The 17,062-nt window shown below is 36.6% G+C and overlaps 1 pseudogene; it reads right to left on the minus strand.

Moving 5' to 3' along the window:
- Nucleotides 1-11,809: 11,809 nt before the first annotated feature.
- LOC131003777 (pentatricopeptide repeat-containing protein At1g62720-like) lies at nucleotides 11,810-15,286 on the minus strand (annotated as a pseudogene).
- Nucleotides 15,287-17,062: the final 1,776 nt, after the last annotated feature.

Genomic DNA, 17,062 nt, shown 5'->3' on the forward strand with positions numbered 1-17,062 from the left:
TGTTGGGTCTGGCCAGCCCACATGACTAAGATCTCGGTGATTGTCAATTAAGATTTTTGATCTCGAGGTAGAGCATCATCGCAATATATAGACTCGCACTATATAGTTGTCACAATAGAATATCCTTCTATCACGATAAGTATAGTAGCGATTAGAATTACTCAGTTTGTCGTTAGTTTTCAACCATTAGAACGATGCACTAAGTATCAAGTTGTCTTTTGGTAATCAAAGCGATTTTTGGAATCCCAAGCGAAGAACTGGAGCAGGTAGTGAGTATGATGAAGTTTTCAACCAGCTGTCAATATGTGGTCCACATGGTGGACAATAATGAGAAATGCGTAAAGGAGTTCGTAAATGAATCGCGTCATGAGATATTCAATTCCCCTAGTAAACCAGGGAGATATTACGAAGGAACAAGCAATGAGCGAGACCCTCACCACCGAGTCACCACAACAAATGGAGAAGGAAAAAGTTCATGCACAAACAAGATATGTACACCACCTCAAGATGGAGGTAAAGAAAAAGGAAATGGAAGGAAAGCAATGGAACTTAACTTAAGGTATAACCCGGTCCTAAGGCTAGCAAGCTCAAGCTAAGAGAGTGAATGCTTTGGCTAAAGTGCCAGAAGCTACAGCAAGAATAAAGTTGGAACGCCACCACAATGAAATCTTAGAAACCCACATTGAATAACCATTTGGAAATGGGAAAATGAGTTTACATGGCAGAAGGAGTGCCATTAATCCTCGAAGTGAAAGTTACGAAGACGATGAGAAAAGTTTGATGTTAGAATTCCCTGGTCAATCTGAGAAGGTGACTTAGGACGAAGGAAACAATTAAGAAAGTTCAACAGATTTGAGAGTACAAAGATATTTTTCCCAATGAATTACCAAATTTTCACCAGACCTAGTTTCATGCAACATAGTATGTCACTATGGGGAGCACTAATTCAAGATGTCAAAGAAAAGATGATACACTAAGGATGTGTATTGATTATAAGAAGTTGAAGCAAGCACATAAGAATAGATATCCTCTTCCGAGGATAGACGACCTGTTAAATCAGTTGAGAGGAGCCGGTGTGTTTTCCAAGATTGACCTAAGATCTGGTTACCACCAACTCAGGATGAAAAGAGAAGACATTCCAAAGACAGCGTTTCGAACGCGTTATGGACTTTACGAGTTCACAGTGATGCCCTTCGATTTAACGAATGCCCCAGCAGGTTTCATGGACCTAATGAACAGAGTTTTCCATCAGTATCCCGATAGTTTTGTCTTAGTGTTTATCGACGACATCCTCGTATACTCTAAGACCGAAGAACAACATGAAGAGCACTTACGCATCGTACTCAAAACCCTGCGCAATGAGAAATGGTTTACCAAATTCAACAAGTGTGAATTTTGGTTAAAGGAAGTTATGTTTCTCGGTCACATAGTGTCGACTGAAGGAATCAAAGTAGACCCCGCCAAGGTCGAAGCAGTCAAGGAATGGAAGGCACCATCAAATGTCAATAAGATCAGAAGTTTTCTCGGTCCAGCAGGTTACAATGTAAGGTTCATCGAAAGATTCTCGAAATTGGCTAGGCCAATGACTCAGCTTTTAAGAAAAAGGACTAAGTATGTTTGGTCCGAAGCTTGTAAACAAAGTTTTAAGTAGCTCAAGACTAGGCTGACTACTGCACCAGTGTTAGCAATACCAAGGGAGAATGAAGAATTTGAGGTGTACACTGATGCCTCGAAACTAGGATTGGGTTGCGTGTTGATGCAAAATCAGAAAGTGATAGCATACACGTCTCGTCAATTGAAGCCCCATGAGCTGAATTACCCAACTCATGATTTAGAACTAGCAGCCGTTGTGCACGCGCTGAAGATTTGGAGACACTACCTCTATGGAGTTAAGTGTGAGATCTTTACAGATCATAAGAGTTTAAAGTACTCATTCGAGAAAAAGGATTTGAACATGAGACAACGAAGATGGCTCGAATTAGTAAAGGATTATGATGACACCGTTAGTTACCATCCAGAAAAAGTGAACGTATTAGCTGCTGCTCGGAGTCGAAAGACGAAGGCTAAGCTAGAATATTTCATCACCCAGCAGAATGAGCTGATTCGTGAGTTCGCCTCACTCAGTTTAGAGATTGTTTGTCCCCCCAGATTCAGTATCGGGTTGTGTAGCTGCGCTGACAGCTAAACCTGATTTGAGAGAAAGAATTGTGCAAGCACAAAGAGAAGATTGGTTCTTGGAGAAGATGCGTCTCGCTGCAAGAACGAATGAAACGAAAGGATTCACTGAAGCAAAGGATAACGCACTTATGGTTGGTGAAAGATTGTGTGTGCCACACAAAGAAGAATTAAAGAACGAGATTATGAGCGAGGCTCATGATACTCCTTACACTGCAAATCCAGGCAGCACAAAGATGTACTAAGATTTGAAGAAAATTTTCTGGTGGAAAGGAATGAAAAGAGACGTAGCGTCATAGTGGACCGATTATCAAAGTCAGCGCACTTTCTGCTAATTCAAATGACTTTTGGATTGGAGAAACTTGCAAAGTTATATGTCAGAGAGATAATACGCCTTCACGGAGTACCTGTATCTATCACGTCAGATCGTGACACCAGATTCACATCATGTTTCTGGAAAAGGTTACAAGAAGCAATGGGCACTCAGCTGAACTTCAGCACAACGTACCACCCCTAGACTGACGGACAGTCAGAAAGAACGATTCAGATCCTAGAAGATATGTTGCGAACGATTGTCGCAAACAAAGGTGGAAGTTGGGAGGATTTACTACCTCTTGTAGAATTTGCTTATAACAACAGTTATCAAGCAACAATTGGAATGGCTCCATATGAGGCCTTGTATGGCCGAAAATGTAGTTAACCACTTTACTAAGATGAAGTGAGTGAAAGAAAGCTGTTAGGTCCTAAACTGGTCCAACAGATGGTTGAGAAGGTCGACCACATCCAGCAAAGAATCAAAGAAGCTCAAGATAGACAAAAGTCTTACGCCGATAAACGCCGATCGGAGTTAGAATTCAATGTTGGGGGATCGAGTTTTCCTCAAAGTTCCTCCCTCAAGGGGAGTTATACGTTTTGAAAAGAGGGGCAAGTTACGACCCCGTTATATAGGACCTTTTAAAATCCTAGATAAGTTAGGCCTTTGTAGCCTATAAGTTGGCTCTGCCACCAAGCATTGTGGATGTATACAATACGTATTGCATCTCGCAATTAAGAAAGCATGTGATTAAGCCAGATAAAGTAGTCCTAACCAGGACTAAAGTTATAAAGAGAAACCAGTCCAGATACTTGATCGCAAGGTTCAAGTTTTACGAGACAATAATTTTGTTCTCATCATCTAGTGGAACCATCACAGGATGGAAAAGGCCACAAAAGAGATGAATGAAACGAATGACTAGTATCACAAGCTAGAATACCAGATATGCAATTCCGAGGACGGAGGGAGGGATGTAATGCCCCGTTTCCTCGAGCTAAGTTTAGAATAATTTTGAACTTAGATTTAAGATTATTCACGCCGGATAAAGAAAATGAATTTATTTTAATTCCAACAAAAGTGATTTACAAAAAAACATTTGTAAATTTAGTTATTAAATTTTTATGCATTGCATATTTATTTAATTTAGCATTTAAGCATTTACACGAGCTATTTATCTAGCAAACACTGAATGATGATCACAGTACCGATTATTAAACCCTGAAGTTTTTATTTGTCCAATCAACACCCATACCCTACGTTGTCCATCAGCCACCCTACACATATTCAAGTAGCCCAAAATTCAGGCTTTATGCCATGCTTGGCAGAGGCAATCAAATGCCCCAAGCTCCTCTGCCAATTCAACTACTCCTTCACCACTCCACACAACTCATTTCGTGAAGGGAAACTGAAACAGAGAGCAACCATTCCCCTCACCAATTCAGCAGCAACACACCTCCAATTTCAGCAAACTCAAATAAAAAACTCTTGAAGATCACACGAGGCTTTCAGCTTGAGGGCTTTCCCCACTAAACATTCAAAGGTTTCATCTTAGACTCCTTACTTCTCTCATTTCATAGAAAGATGTATAAAGAATTTCAACTGCCCAACCAAGATTCACGAGCATACATGCATTCACAAACAAGTTTTTATACGAGTGTAGATATGTATAAATGATCTGTATATATATATGTATGTACATACATCAGAGCATGACTGTCTTTAAAGAAGAAAGGATATAAATGGAGTCTTGAGTTTTGATTGTTGCTGTCGATCTGAGTGTTTGGGGCGTTTGAGTCGGAAAACTGAGGGTGCGTAGTCGACGGCGGCAGCCATGGCTGCTGTTGCCGGAAGTTCTTTTGAGGGAGTTCAGGCGGCGGCGGTGGCTCCCCTGCTGCTGGCACGCTGTCTGTGAGAGGGGGAAGAAATAGAGGATCAGTCGAGAAGGAGGCGGCGGCGGCGTTTTCGCCGTAGCCAAGGAGGAAGGCGGAGGCAACGTGGAGGCTGTTCCCGCCGGGTTCGGTGAAGAGAGGGGAGAACGGCGGTGGCCACGGGTGCTGTCGTGGGGAGGTTTGAGAGAGAGCATAGGGAGGTCGGGCGCGGCGGCCCTGCCGTTGTCGCTCGGCCACGGACGGAGGGAGAGATGGGAGTTGCGGTCGGCGGCAGCCTTGCTGCTGCAGACGCCGGAAACAGGCAAGAGAGAGAGAGGCCGAGGGAGGCGGCGGCGTTTTCGTCGTTGCCGAGGAGGAGAGAGAACAGGGGGAGTGACAGGGGTGCGAGGGAGGAGTGTTCCGGAGCGGCGCTCGTCGCCGGGGGTGGTGGCGCGCGGCCGTGAGTCCGAGAGAGAGAAAGGGACGAGCAGTCGTGGGAGGATGAGTGACTGATGGGCGTGACTGATGAAAGGAAGGAAGAAGAAGAAAAGGGTGTTGGGCTAGGGCTTGAGGGTTGGGCTTCGAGTGTTGGGCCGAGTCAGTTGGGCCGAGTTTTGTTCAATTTTTATTTCAGTTGGGCTGATTGGGTTATTTTCAGTTGGGCCCTTATTTAAAACCTCATTGGGTCAGTTTTATTTTAAGACTTTGGGCTGCTTTGATTAATTCTATTAATTGGGCTGCCCTATTTTAATTAATTGTTTAATTAGTTTGATTAATTATTTTCAAAGACTAGTTTTCATAATAATATTAAATTATTATTATGTGCATATTTTAAGTAAATTACTTATTATATGCTAAGCATGACATGAAATTGCATTTATTTTGCAATAAAAGTATTTATGATTTAATTGGTTTTATTTATAATTCCAATTGTTAAAGAAAAGATGAGTAAGAATATTGTTGGTGTTCTTGACTCAAGAGAAATGTTTTCAATTATTTATTCATTAAATTTTGAAAACCCGGCTAAGTGAATCATAGAATGTTAAGCACTTCACCATGACTTAGACTATGTTTATCAGCAACCATCCAACCACTCAATCATCCAACCATCTTTAATATTTAATTAATTTCTCTCTCTTCCACATCACTAATATTCATCCCAACCCAACCACCTCTATTTTTGTTGATTTATCAATGACCACCTCAACCACCTAACCACAACATTCTATATAATTATTTTATTATTATTTTTGAAAAATAAGAAAATAATAAAAATTTGAATTACGACAAACGAAAAATATAAATTACAACAATTTAAACTCGAAATAGAAAAAAAAAATACATACTAAGCATTTAATTATCATCACCAAACTTTGGATAATCGTCTTGGATAATAGTCTTGGGAGGGATTGAAATTTTGAGAGTTGAAGAAAGAATTATTGTCTCGATCCATTGAATAATAGAGAAAGAAATACTAGTAGATGTTATAGGTAGAGAGGAGAAATTGAAGAATTTGAAGGTGTGTTGAAATATAGCAAGAGTGGTCTCTATTTATAGATAATGAAAAAATATAAATTTTGGTATTTTTAATTTAATTTTATAATATTATATATAAAAGATATAATAATTTTTATCAATTATCTAAATAAAATTTATTGAACCAATTAAACATAAACAAGTGTCATCACACCATTCATTCATGTTAGAGGAGAGAGAGAGACCATGGGTGGTCTATTTTTTCTCACGGTCGACCATGTTCGGTGTGGTGCATTGAATTGTTTTTTTTTTTTTTTTCATATTATCCACGTGGCGGTCGACCACCATGGAAAAACATCACCGATAAAGGTGGTCTTAAGATTAGTTTCAAGGAGACCTATTAAGAATAGATTTCTTGTAGGCTTTGAACGTCAGGAGGATTAGCACTGCTATTCCGATTCAGAGATAAGGTTAAACGACAGGCTTTGCCTATACAGGTGGGCTTACTTTCCAAATGTATAAAGTATGATTGAGTTATTAAGCTCTAAATGTTTCAATGAAATGCAAATTATTTATTCAACGAAATGCAAACTGTTTATCCAATAAAATGTTTATGTGCACTCTGCTCTGTTTAAGGCTCGCGCAGTTAATCAATTGAGGTTCTCTTATGACCTAATACGTTGTTTGAGAATTGTGTACACTTGTTAGTTGACTCGGTGGGTTGATCTCCATCGGGCTCTAACGAGAGGCGTTATAAGGGTGCTCGGCTGGATGTGTTCCGGAGCATGTGAAATATAAGGGCTTGTCTGGGTAGCATCCCGGGGTCAAAGTAAACTTGTCTGGGTTACGCCCTCAGTTCAAGTCAGCGGGAGACAGAGATCCGTCGGTGGCTAGAGGTCCGGGATCACAGCGAGTAACAGAAAGGGAGTGTGACATGTGCGCACAAATGAAAGAAATGTTTTAACATGCTTAGAAGTTCTTTCAATTTAAAACCTTCTAAGTCATGTCAAGTATGATTGGATAAACTGCTCTTTACGAAAATATGAAATGTTTCAGAAAATGCATGCCCACTAAGTACATTAGTACTTAGCCCAAAATTACTTTCAAATGTTTTCAGGTTGGCTGGCTGGTGCTGACGGGACGGAGCTGAGGCTAGGGTTAAATTCCTATTTTAGACTTCCGCTGTAGCAATCATTCATATCCGTCTTTTCTTATCCCAACTTAAGATCTTCATGTAAAATTTCAAACGATATACTTGACCGAGCTTAGACTCTTCACTACTGAATTTATGCTAATGAATGTCGGTTGTCAGAAGCATGAAACAAAACTTGTGATCCAAAGGGGCATAGCCCGACTTAATATTTTATTACTCGGCTTTAACAAGGTTTTTCCCTTGTTTATTTCTATGAATTATTCACACATCGATTATATTTATTCCTTCAAGAATTGAGGTGTGACAGCAAATATGTTCATTAAATAATAATTTTATATATTTCATTTGTTAAATATTTTCTCTAAATAATAAAAATAATTCTCATAATTAAAAAAATAGTTTACAACTAACTTGACAAATTATCTATTTGTTAAAAATAAATTAAAAATTACTATAACTCATAAATAGTTTAGAAATATATGGAACAAATATAACTTTTTATTTTAATGAAATCTTAATATATAAATAATTCAAACCAAGCTTGAATTTGAGCCTGAATTTGAAATCGAGCTCGAAATACGAGCCGAGCTCGAGATAAACGAATAATTAACGAGACGAATTCGAACCAAACTCAAGCTTAGTATTATATAGGTGAACCGAGCTCGAGCTCATTTTAAAGCTCGAATTCGAGCTCGACCCGAGCCAAACCTTCACGAACCGAGCCCGAGCCTGGAGGTATTCGGCTCGACTCGGCTCGATTCGTATACAGTTCTTAGTCGCCATTTTGAAGGCGGAGACGGATTTTTTTATTTTTTCAAAAAATCATTTAGAATATATTTGTACATTATATCACAAAGGTTAGTTTTTCCAATTTTTTATTCTCATAGATATGTTTTTTTTTTGTCTTTTTACTGAATGAGAATGTTTACCTATTAACTTTTTTGTTGATGGGCCCTGACTTGTAAATACGTGTACAAAAATAAATTTTTATACTACATAAGCTTATTTGAATCACATCGTTGTAATCATCCTATTAGTTTAATTTTTCAAAAATATAGATTTGCATATTTTCGGTATTTTCATGTATTTATTGATCAGAATCATAATTGAAAATAAATTAGGAAAGACTATAATAATTTGAGATATATTTAATCGTTCAACTGTATATTGGTTTCTAAATATTTTCTCTTCTTTCTCATCAATTTTCGATCCATATTAAGCTTCCACCATATTTTTCTGCACATTTATTACATTTATTACATTCTAAACTGTTATAGTTAAATAAACATGTAAAATACAAAACATGGTACCTACTATTTTTTTTCCTTTAATAATACACAAAATAAATAAATATATAGAAAAAGATATATATTAATATAGTGGGAAAAAAAGTAATTATGTCATCAAAAAGAAAGGATGTCTTAAAAAATTAAAGAGGGTAATAGTATAGATATGAACTTCAAATTACCACTAAAAACTATAGTTTCTTTTTCCTTAATTGCACTAAAAACTATTATACTAAAAAATTATATGTAAATAAAATCATAAAAACTGATATAAAAAATAAAACTAAATTAACATAAAAAACTTAAATACAAAATTATAGTAAGTTCAATATTAAGGAGAGAGAAAATATGATAAATAAAAAATTTATTCTGAAACTTTAAATAGTTATAATTTATTCATTCTAAATTTAGTTTTGATTATTACTATCCCAGATTAAAGACTCTTTTTTTTCATAATCTCCAATTTAAAATGTATATTGAATAATTTTGTTCATAAATCAAATTTCACAATTTTTAAGAAGTAAATGGTAATATAACATTATTTTGGGACATAAGTTTTCCCTCTTAGATTAAATATTTATAAAAAAAAATATTCAATGTACATCTTAGATTATTAAGTATTTAATTGAAAATTATTTAAAACGAATAATATGTGTGTTTAAAGTTTCAAAAAGATTTTGTCTCTCTCCTCTTTACTCCCTTGTTTTTCTCATCTCCCTTTATATTGAGAGATTGCTTCATGTTTGGAGATGAGATAGGAAATGTTGTGGTGGTGTGGAGATTTAAGGCAAGGATTTATGGGTATTTATAGAGTAAATCATGATAATCTGAAGCTAGAAACATTGGAAATTTGTTACAATGGATGAGTTGATGAGTAGCTTACAATATTAGGTAGCAATAAGAAATGAAGTATGATACAATATCGATCCTTGATTCATCAATTTGAGAAATGAAATCATCTCCACTTTGTTCAATTGGCACCGAAGAGGTTGGAGAATCTGCTGAGAATCTCTTTCTTCCATGAATGATGTTGCCTTATCATTTATCAACCTCATTTTGCTTTACCAAACTCCGGATGATAGAATCGTATGTCAGACGATCAGGCCCACAGCCACAGTTCTTCATCTCCACTGTCCTTCTTGACAAACTGAATCAATGATCATATTGTATGTCCAAACATCAGGTTGCAAACCTTTAGAAGGAATTTCATTGAAAAGAGTTTCCCATTTTTGCATCACCCATAAATGAGGCACTCGTACGTGACTCTATCAGGAGTAAATCCTTTCACTTCAATCTTGCGGAGTATCGAAACAGCTTCCTCAATCTCCCCATTCTACACAATCCATCCAATAATAATATATTATAAATACACAAGTTGGGATGTACTTGTTGAGCTTCCATATCCTCAAATAGCTTCCAACCCTCCGCAAATTTATACTCTCATCCGTCCCACTTATATTGGCACTTTTACTTTGGGCACGGAGATTAAGAATAAGGGGTTGAGAGTGTAAAGTGGGTGGGGACCATTTGTTTAATGTGTGTAGAGAAGGTAGGAACCACATACTCCCTCCGTCCCGCTATTCAAGTCTCGTTTCTTTTCGGCACGGAGATTAAGGAGACTAAAATTAAGAGTTAAATTGTGTCTTCAAAAAACTTAATGTTAGTTTAATTAAGCACTGCACCACCACCGCACCACCGCCTGCACCACCGCCGGTAAATCACCACAACCCCACCCAAATCGAGCTCATAAATCTGCAACCCACCCAAATCGAACTTAGAAATCAAACGATTTCCCCCAACCAAATCTGCAACCCAAATTAGGGGTTATGGTTTTGCAGAGGGTTAGGGGAGATCAGAGGTGAGAGACGGAGGCGGAGGAGATCAGAGGGAGGAAAAGGGAGGCGACGAGAATTGCTGTCGCTCAGCCAAGGGACAGATCCGGCAGGCGAAGGAGGAGAAGGTGCTGGTGGAGGCTCAGCCAAGGGACAGATCCGGCAGGCGAAGTGACAGATCCGGCGTCCAACAGAGAGAAGGCGACAGAGGAGAAGGTGAGGGCGGAGAAAGGCTTCCTCCGACGACGAGCAGGGGAAAGGCAAGTGGAGGAGAAGACGGCTAGGGCGGTGAAGGTGGAGGAGAAGGCTTCCTCCGGCGACGAGCAGACGACGGCAGTGGAGACTCAGGCGCAGAGAGAGAGACGAGAGAAAGAGAGATAGAGAGAGAGATAGAGAATAGAGGGGAAATCAATTAATTAAGGGTTTATTAGTTGAATAATTAGTGATCTCATTTAATGTTAAGCATTCCCTTATTATTTCATTTTTAGGAAACGGGACATTATCGGTGGGACAACCCAAAAAGGGAAATGGGACTTGAATAGCGGGACGGAGGGAGTATTATTTTTAGAAAGTGCCAATATAAGTGGGACAAACGAAAAAGGCAAATGTGCCAATATAAGTGGGATGAAGAGAGTATTTCCTAAATAATCCACGTATCTTGGTACTATAAGTATACGCGTTAAGCTCGAGACTTTTATGGGGAATTTCAAGGAAAAGAAGCCAAGCTTCATCGAGGCTACCCTTATTGTCCAATTAATTCATGATAAAATACACATTTAGTTAGTTGATATGGTTTTTTGACGGTTTGAGCTCAATAAAATTATTACTCAGATGCAACAAATGCGCTGCTTGTTTGCAAGGCCAAGCTACTTGTGATAAACTCTAGACCCACTTAATATTAGTTGGAAATAAGTGAAAGGTTAGGTAGTAAGTAAAGCTGGACTGCTCGATTCAATTCGAGCTTCATAAGGTTCGAGTTGAACTCAAACTTATAACTTTTCACCTCGACACGATCAAGAAAATTATACTTCCTTATTTAATCTATACTATATTAAAAAGACAGTTTTCAATTTGAAATCAATTTCAAATCAATTTTAAAATTGAGTGGCAATTTTATTGTTATAATAAAATTGAAGGTTTATGTTTAAATTATATTTTTCTTTTTATTTTCCTTTTCTTTGACTTCTTATTTGTTGTTTTATTTCTTTCCAAAATTGAGAAATTCAATTAATTATAAAATATTTAATATGCATATCAAATTAAAGAACACGATAAGAGCTTTAATTGATATATTTTATGTAAATATTTGGTTTAAAATGTACAAATTAAAATTGTTTAAATATTAAAATTTTATAAATTTCTCTCTCCTCTCTCATCTTTTAAAATATATATATATATATATATATATTTAATTCTTTTTTATTAGTATTTTTTTTATTTTTTTTTAACTTTTCATAATATCAAATTTTATAATTGTAAATTTTTTTTATTTTTTAATTTTTAATATTCATTTCAAATATATTTAGTTAAACTTAATTTTTATTATATTTATGAGTATGATAATTAAATTAATAATTAATATATAAATATAAAAAATAAAAAATATCTTCTCGTACATTGCACAGAATGCAACTGCTAGTTAATAAATAAAACGCAAAGAAGAAGATGAAAAGAAAATTCACCAAACATATTACTCATCTAACCACAAATTGAGCAGAAAACTACTTATTCTGCAAATCAAAGTTACCTCACAAAACATCCTGCAGTTCTTAAAAAAGCTACACCAAAAACATACTTAAAATAAATAAACAAAAACAAAGTTATAAGTAGAGCTAATGCTTATGAAGATTTAGCAACACAACACATAGCAACAAACTGGTATCTACACCCTCCTTCAACTCCTAAACACAATTCTCTCAACAATATGAAAACCACCAAGACGAACTGCAAGCGCAGCGTTGCTTTCCTTGCCAACAGTTACAAATTACAATCGTAGCCAGCTGAAGAGCTTGTGCTGAGGAGCTCATTCCAATATTAAACCTCATTCCATCCAACCTAAAACTGTACAAGCCATTAAAGAAGATCACAAGCAGCTCGACTCTTCTGGTTCCTGCACGGCAGCACGGCTCGTTCATCACAGCTAAACAACGCAACTGGCTCACGGATCTCACCAACTAACACAAGCCATTGCAAGCATATGAAGAATCAAACTCAGGTTTACAGATCCGAGACTACGGCTGCAGGCATCCTCGCCCTGCACTGGAAATGCATCAGACAACGATGTGTGCTTTTGAAAAGAAACACAAGGGAACACACAATAATATTATAATTGCAACAATATTTCGTTGTCGATATCACTAACCCCGTATATCAAGAAGAAATGACTATGATACAATATCCTTGGACGCAAGGTACTTCATCAATTTGAGAAAGAAATCATCTCCACTTTGTTCAGTCGGCACCGAAGAAGTCTGAGAATCCCTTTTGGCGCATTTCTTCCTTGAATAATGTTGCCTTGTGAAGCTCATTTTGCTTTTGCAAACTCCCACTACAGAAGGAACAACTTTTAGTGGCAACACTTACTTGTCACTATATATACTAAAATTGTCACTATAAGTACTTATGACGACTTTTGTGTTTGTTGTTGAGTTGAGACTGTATGCACCGACACTACAAGTATTAGTGACAACGACAAAATATTGCCACTGTATATTGAATTATAGTGACAGATGACTTAACATGTTCAAAAAACTGTTATGAAAAACTACGAGCACCAAATCATAGAAATACAAACTACAAATGACTTAACATGTTCAATCCTAACAGTTACCAAACCTAGAAATGCAGAGTGCACGATCAATGAAATGTGCGAGTCACTTAAATATAACTCACTGCATATAGAGAATCGAACTCCACTGCACATCCCCACCATTGCTGCTTGCAGCTCCGAGACATAAGCCTTTGGCTCTAAGGCTGCAGTAGAAACGCATTCAGAGAACGATGTATATGCTATTGAAAGCAAACACAGCATGACATATCGCAAAATAAATTCAGCAGTTTCAATACAACTTTTAGATTAAACTCTCTATAAACGTTCATTTCTTGGAGGCCTCAACATGACATAGACGATATCTAAATATGTTCACTTTCATAGCTTTCTCTCATTTAATCATTAAAAACTTTATAATTGCAAAACACCAAAACCAAATTAAGTATTGGCCCAAAACTGCACTCCTAAAAAATCAAGTTTACAGTATCATTATTACCCACGAAATTGATGAAAATGTGAAGAATAATACTATAAATGATATTCTATCATTGTTGATATCACTAACCTCGTATATCAAGAAGAAAGGACTACGATACAATTTTCTTGGGAGCAAGGTTATTCATCAATTTGAGAAAAAAATCATCTCCGTTTTGTTCTTCCACTTGATCAGTTGGTACCAAAGAAGTTGCAGAATCTGCTGAGAATCCCTTTTGGCGCATTTCTTCAATGAATGATGTTGCCTTGTGAAACTCATTTTGCTTTAGCAAAATCCGAATGATAATGTTGTATGTCACACGATCAGGTTCACAGCCACAGTTCTTCATCTCTACAAGCAAACATTTTGCCTCCTCCATAGATCCTTCTTGACAAAGTGAATCAATAGTCATATTATATATCCAAACATCAGGTTGCAAACCTCTAGAAGGAAGTTCTCTCAAAAGATCTCTTGCAACATCACGTTGTCCATTTTTGCATAATCCATCAATAAGAGAGCCGTGATTATACTAGGAGTAAATCCTTTCACTTCAATCTTGCGGAGTAATGAAAGAGCTTCCTCAATCTCCCCATTCCTACACAATCCATCCAATAATATATTATAAGTCCGCAAGTTGGGATGTACTTGTTGAGCTTCCATATCCTCAAAAAGCTTCCAACCCTCCGCAAATTTAGATTTCCTAAATAACCCATGTATCATGGTATTGTAAGTACATGTATTATGCTCCAAACCTTTAGTGGGAATTTCAAGGAAAAGAAGCCAAGCTTCATCCAAGCCACCCTTCTTGCAATAGCCATTTATCAAGCTGTTATAGCCAACGATATCAGCCTTGAGGCCCCTCTCTACCATGATATCAAGTAGCTGTTTAGTTCTCTCAGTTTCACCCTTCAAACAAAACCCATTTATTAGCACAGAATAAGTGGTAACATCAGGATAAACTTGCTGTTGCGTCATAGTTACCAACATATTCCCAGCATGTTCCATCTTTCCTTCTTTACAGTATGCATTAATAATGGAACTATATGTGAAAACATCAGGTGAAATACCCACCCCAACCATCTTGTACAGGACTTTTAAAGCATAATCAACCATTCCACTCTTGCAAATCCGTCAATTAATGCACTATGAGCCTTAATGTCGGGACTCCACCCACTACTTTCTAGTCTATGAAGCCAATCATGGGCTGCAATGATATGTCCAGCTTTACACAGCCCATCTATCATGTGTAGAATCATAACATCATCAGGCTCGCAAAGTTTTAAATCTAGAACCTTTTCAAACAATTTCACAGCTTCGGCCTCCTTATCAACTAAGAAAAACCCGTTAATGAGAGTGCTGCATGTCACAATATTTGGTTCATAACCTCTCTTGAAAAATAATCCCATAATAGCAAAGCCAGATTTTATATCTTTCAAGAGACAGCAACAGTTTACAGCAATAGTAATTGTGTAAGTATCAACTGGAACACCCATCCTAAGCAGTTCATCAAACATATAAAGTGCAAAAGAGTAATGCTCAATCTTTGCAGTTGCACTCATAAGATTATTGTGTACATGCGAACAGAAGGCTCCGGCTGCATTCTCTTCATTTTTTGAAGAAATTCAGTTGCATCGTTTAGTTCTTTAACACAACTGAAATCGATTCCGGGCCGCGAAGGTTGAAAAGTCTCGGAATTCATGGAAGAAGATTTCTCAATCGATGGTCGCACATAAATCGGAAGAGAAGAGAGAGAACAGAGGAGAGAGAATACCCGATTCATGCGACCATCGATTGAGAAATCCCCTTCCATGAATGAATGAGATCAATTGCAGAAATAGCTGCTCTTCTGCTCATCGTCCTTAATCGGCGGTGAGATTTAATGTGAAGAAAGGGAGAGTGTTGGGCGGCGACTGCGAGATTAGATCTGAAGAAAGGTAAACAAGTGAGAAAGAAGGGTTTCAATTATTGAATATATCGGGCTCTCAACAAAAAATTATATATATAAAAGAAAAATGAAAATAAAAACGTAGTTTAGAATGCTAATAAAAAAAGGGGATAATTGCGTGAAAATACACAAACTTTGCCAAAATTCCATATTTGACGTAAAGTTTGTGTATTTAGGTGCAATTTTTCCTAAAAAAAAATTAATTTAACAACCACCAGTTCCACCACATAGATTGTCCTTTCAAAATAAATACATATAAACTGAGTCAAATATTTATAAATAAATTTCAACAACCACCATTAAAATTGTTCTTTCAAAAATATAAACTCAGTCAAATATTTACTCCCTCGATTCCCAAATAATTTCTTATATTCTTTTTTTGGATAGCCGTCAAATAATTTTTTTTTTAATATTACCCCACCACTAATAATATTTTATTTATTCTTACTTTTCACCATTCTCTTCTTATTTTTCAACGTTTCACAATTCTCAATATTAATTATTTGGATTTTGTTCTTTTTTTCCCTTTTTTTTCGTTATTTGGGTTTTATTTTGCTGATTTTGTTTTCTTTTTTGTTTTTATTTTTACGTTTTTTTTCTTTTCATGTTTTCTGTATTTTTTTGTATTTTATTTTGTAATTTTTAAACTGATATTGTATATTACTCAGAAACTGATACTTTATTAGTTTCTGAAGCAATGAAGTTACTTCGTTCCAAATCACCCCGAAGACAATATCTTTTTGTCCAGACTATGTTTTGTTATATTTCATGCTCTGATATATGCTCTGGTACTATTGTTTTGAATAGCTCTGATACGGGTTGTGATGTTACTGAGTCTTGAATGTTGTAATCAGTTGGTTCACTTTTCTGCTTGCAGGTTTTAGGACTATTTTGTTAAGAGGGAATTTGTTGGAGTTGATTTATTTAACTCCATAAAAATCTCACTTGTTGGTTAGTTTGTTTTGCCTTTCTCCACTTGTTTTCTTGTGGGTTTTCAACTAAGTCAAAGAAAAGAAAAAGGAGAGCTCGGTTGTTCCGATAAAGAAGGAGAAAGTGGAGATAAAGAGAGAGAAGAGATGAGCTTGTTGACAGCTCCTAAAATCAAGGGAGAAGTGGACCTAGTGGACTAATTCGAGCAACCATCAAACGACCACTTCGTTGATGATCAAAGCCACGACTTCAAGCCTTGGGAAACAAGATTGAAGAGCCTATATATACCAAGGAGAAGTTCCAGTTCAGATCACGAATTCAGAGAGAAGATATTGAGCTTAGAGAGTGATCTGTGTACGAGTGCTATTTCTTGTGTTAGGTTAACATTTGTTGTAGCATTCATTTGTTTTTGTCGGATTTCGGAGTATAGCTCTTGAATCCAGTTTGCGTTTGTTAGTGAGAGTGTCTAGTGTTCAAATATCTATAGTCTTGTAAATATATTTGAACGTGAGTGTTCATTCTCTTTTTAGTCATTTTGCCATAAGGCTTCTTCAAGTTATTTTATAACTTTAAGAAATTGTTCCAATTCTTGTGTTCATTTTATTTTCGCTGCATTATTGCTCTGTGTGCACTGGTGTGTTGTCTTAACACAGCGCATCGCATCCGGGTTTCGCAAAGTAACACTTTCAGAATTGTTTTATCATGTTCTATAGAAACTTGCTTTCAGTCTTTGTCTTAGGGATTAATGTGTGGCTTTGGCATCATCAAAAAGGGGAAAATTATTAGAAAATTAATAGAAATATCCTATCATTGTTTTGATGATTCCAAAACACTTAGTT

Source organism: Salvia miltiorrhiza, unplaced genomic scaffold (genome assembly GCF_028751815.1).
Source record: "Salvia miltiorrhiza cultivar Shanhuang (shh) unplaced genomic scaffold, IMPLAD_Smil_shh original_scaffold_269, whole genome shotgun sequence".
Classification (NCBI taxonomy): domain Eukaryota; kingdom Viridiplantae; phylum Streptophyta; class Magnoliopsida; order Lamiales; family Lamiaceae; genus Salvia; species Salvia miltiorrhiza.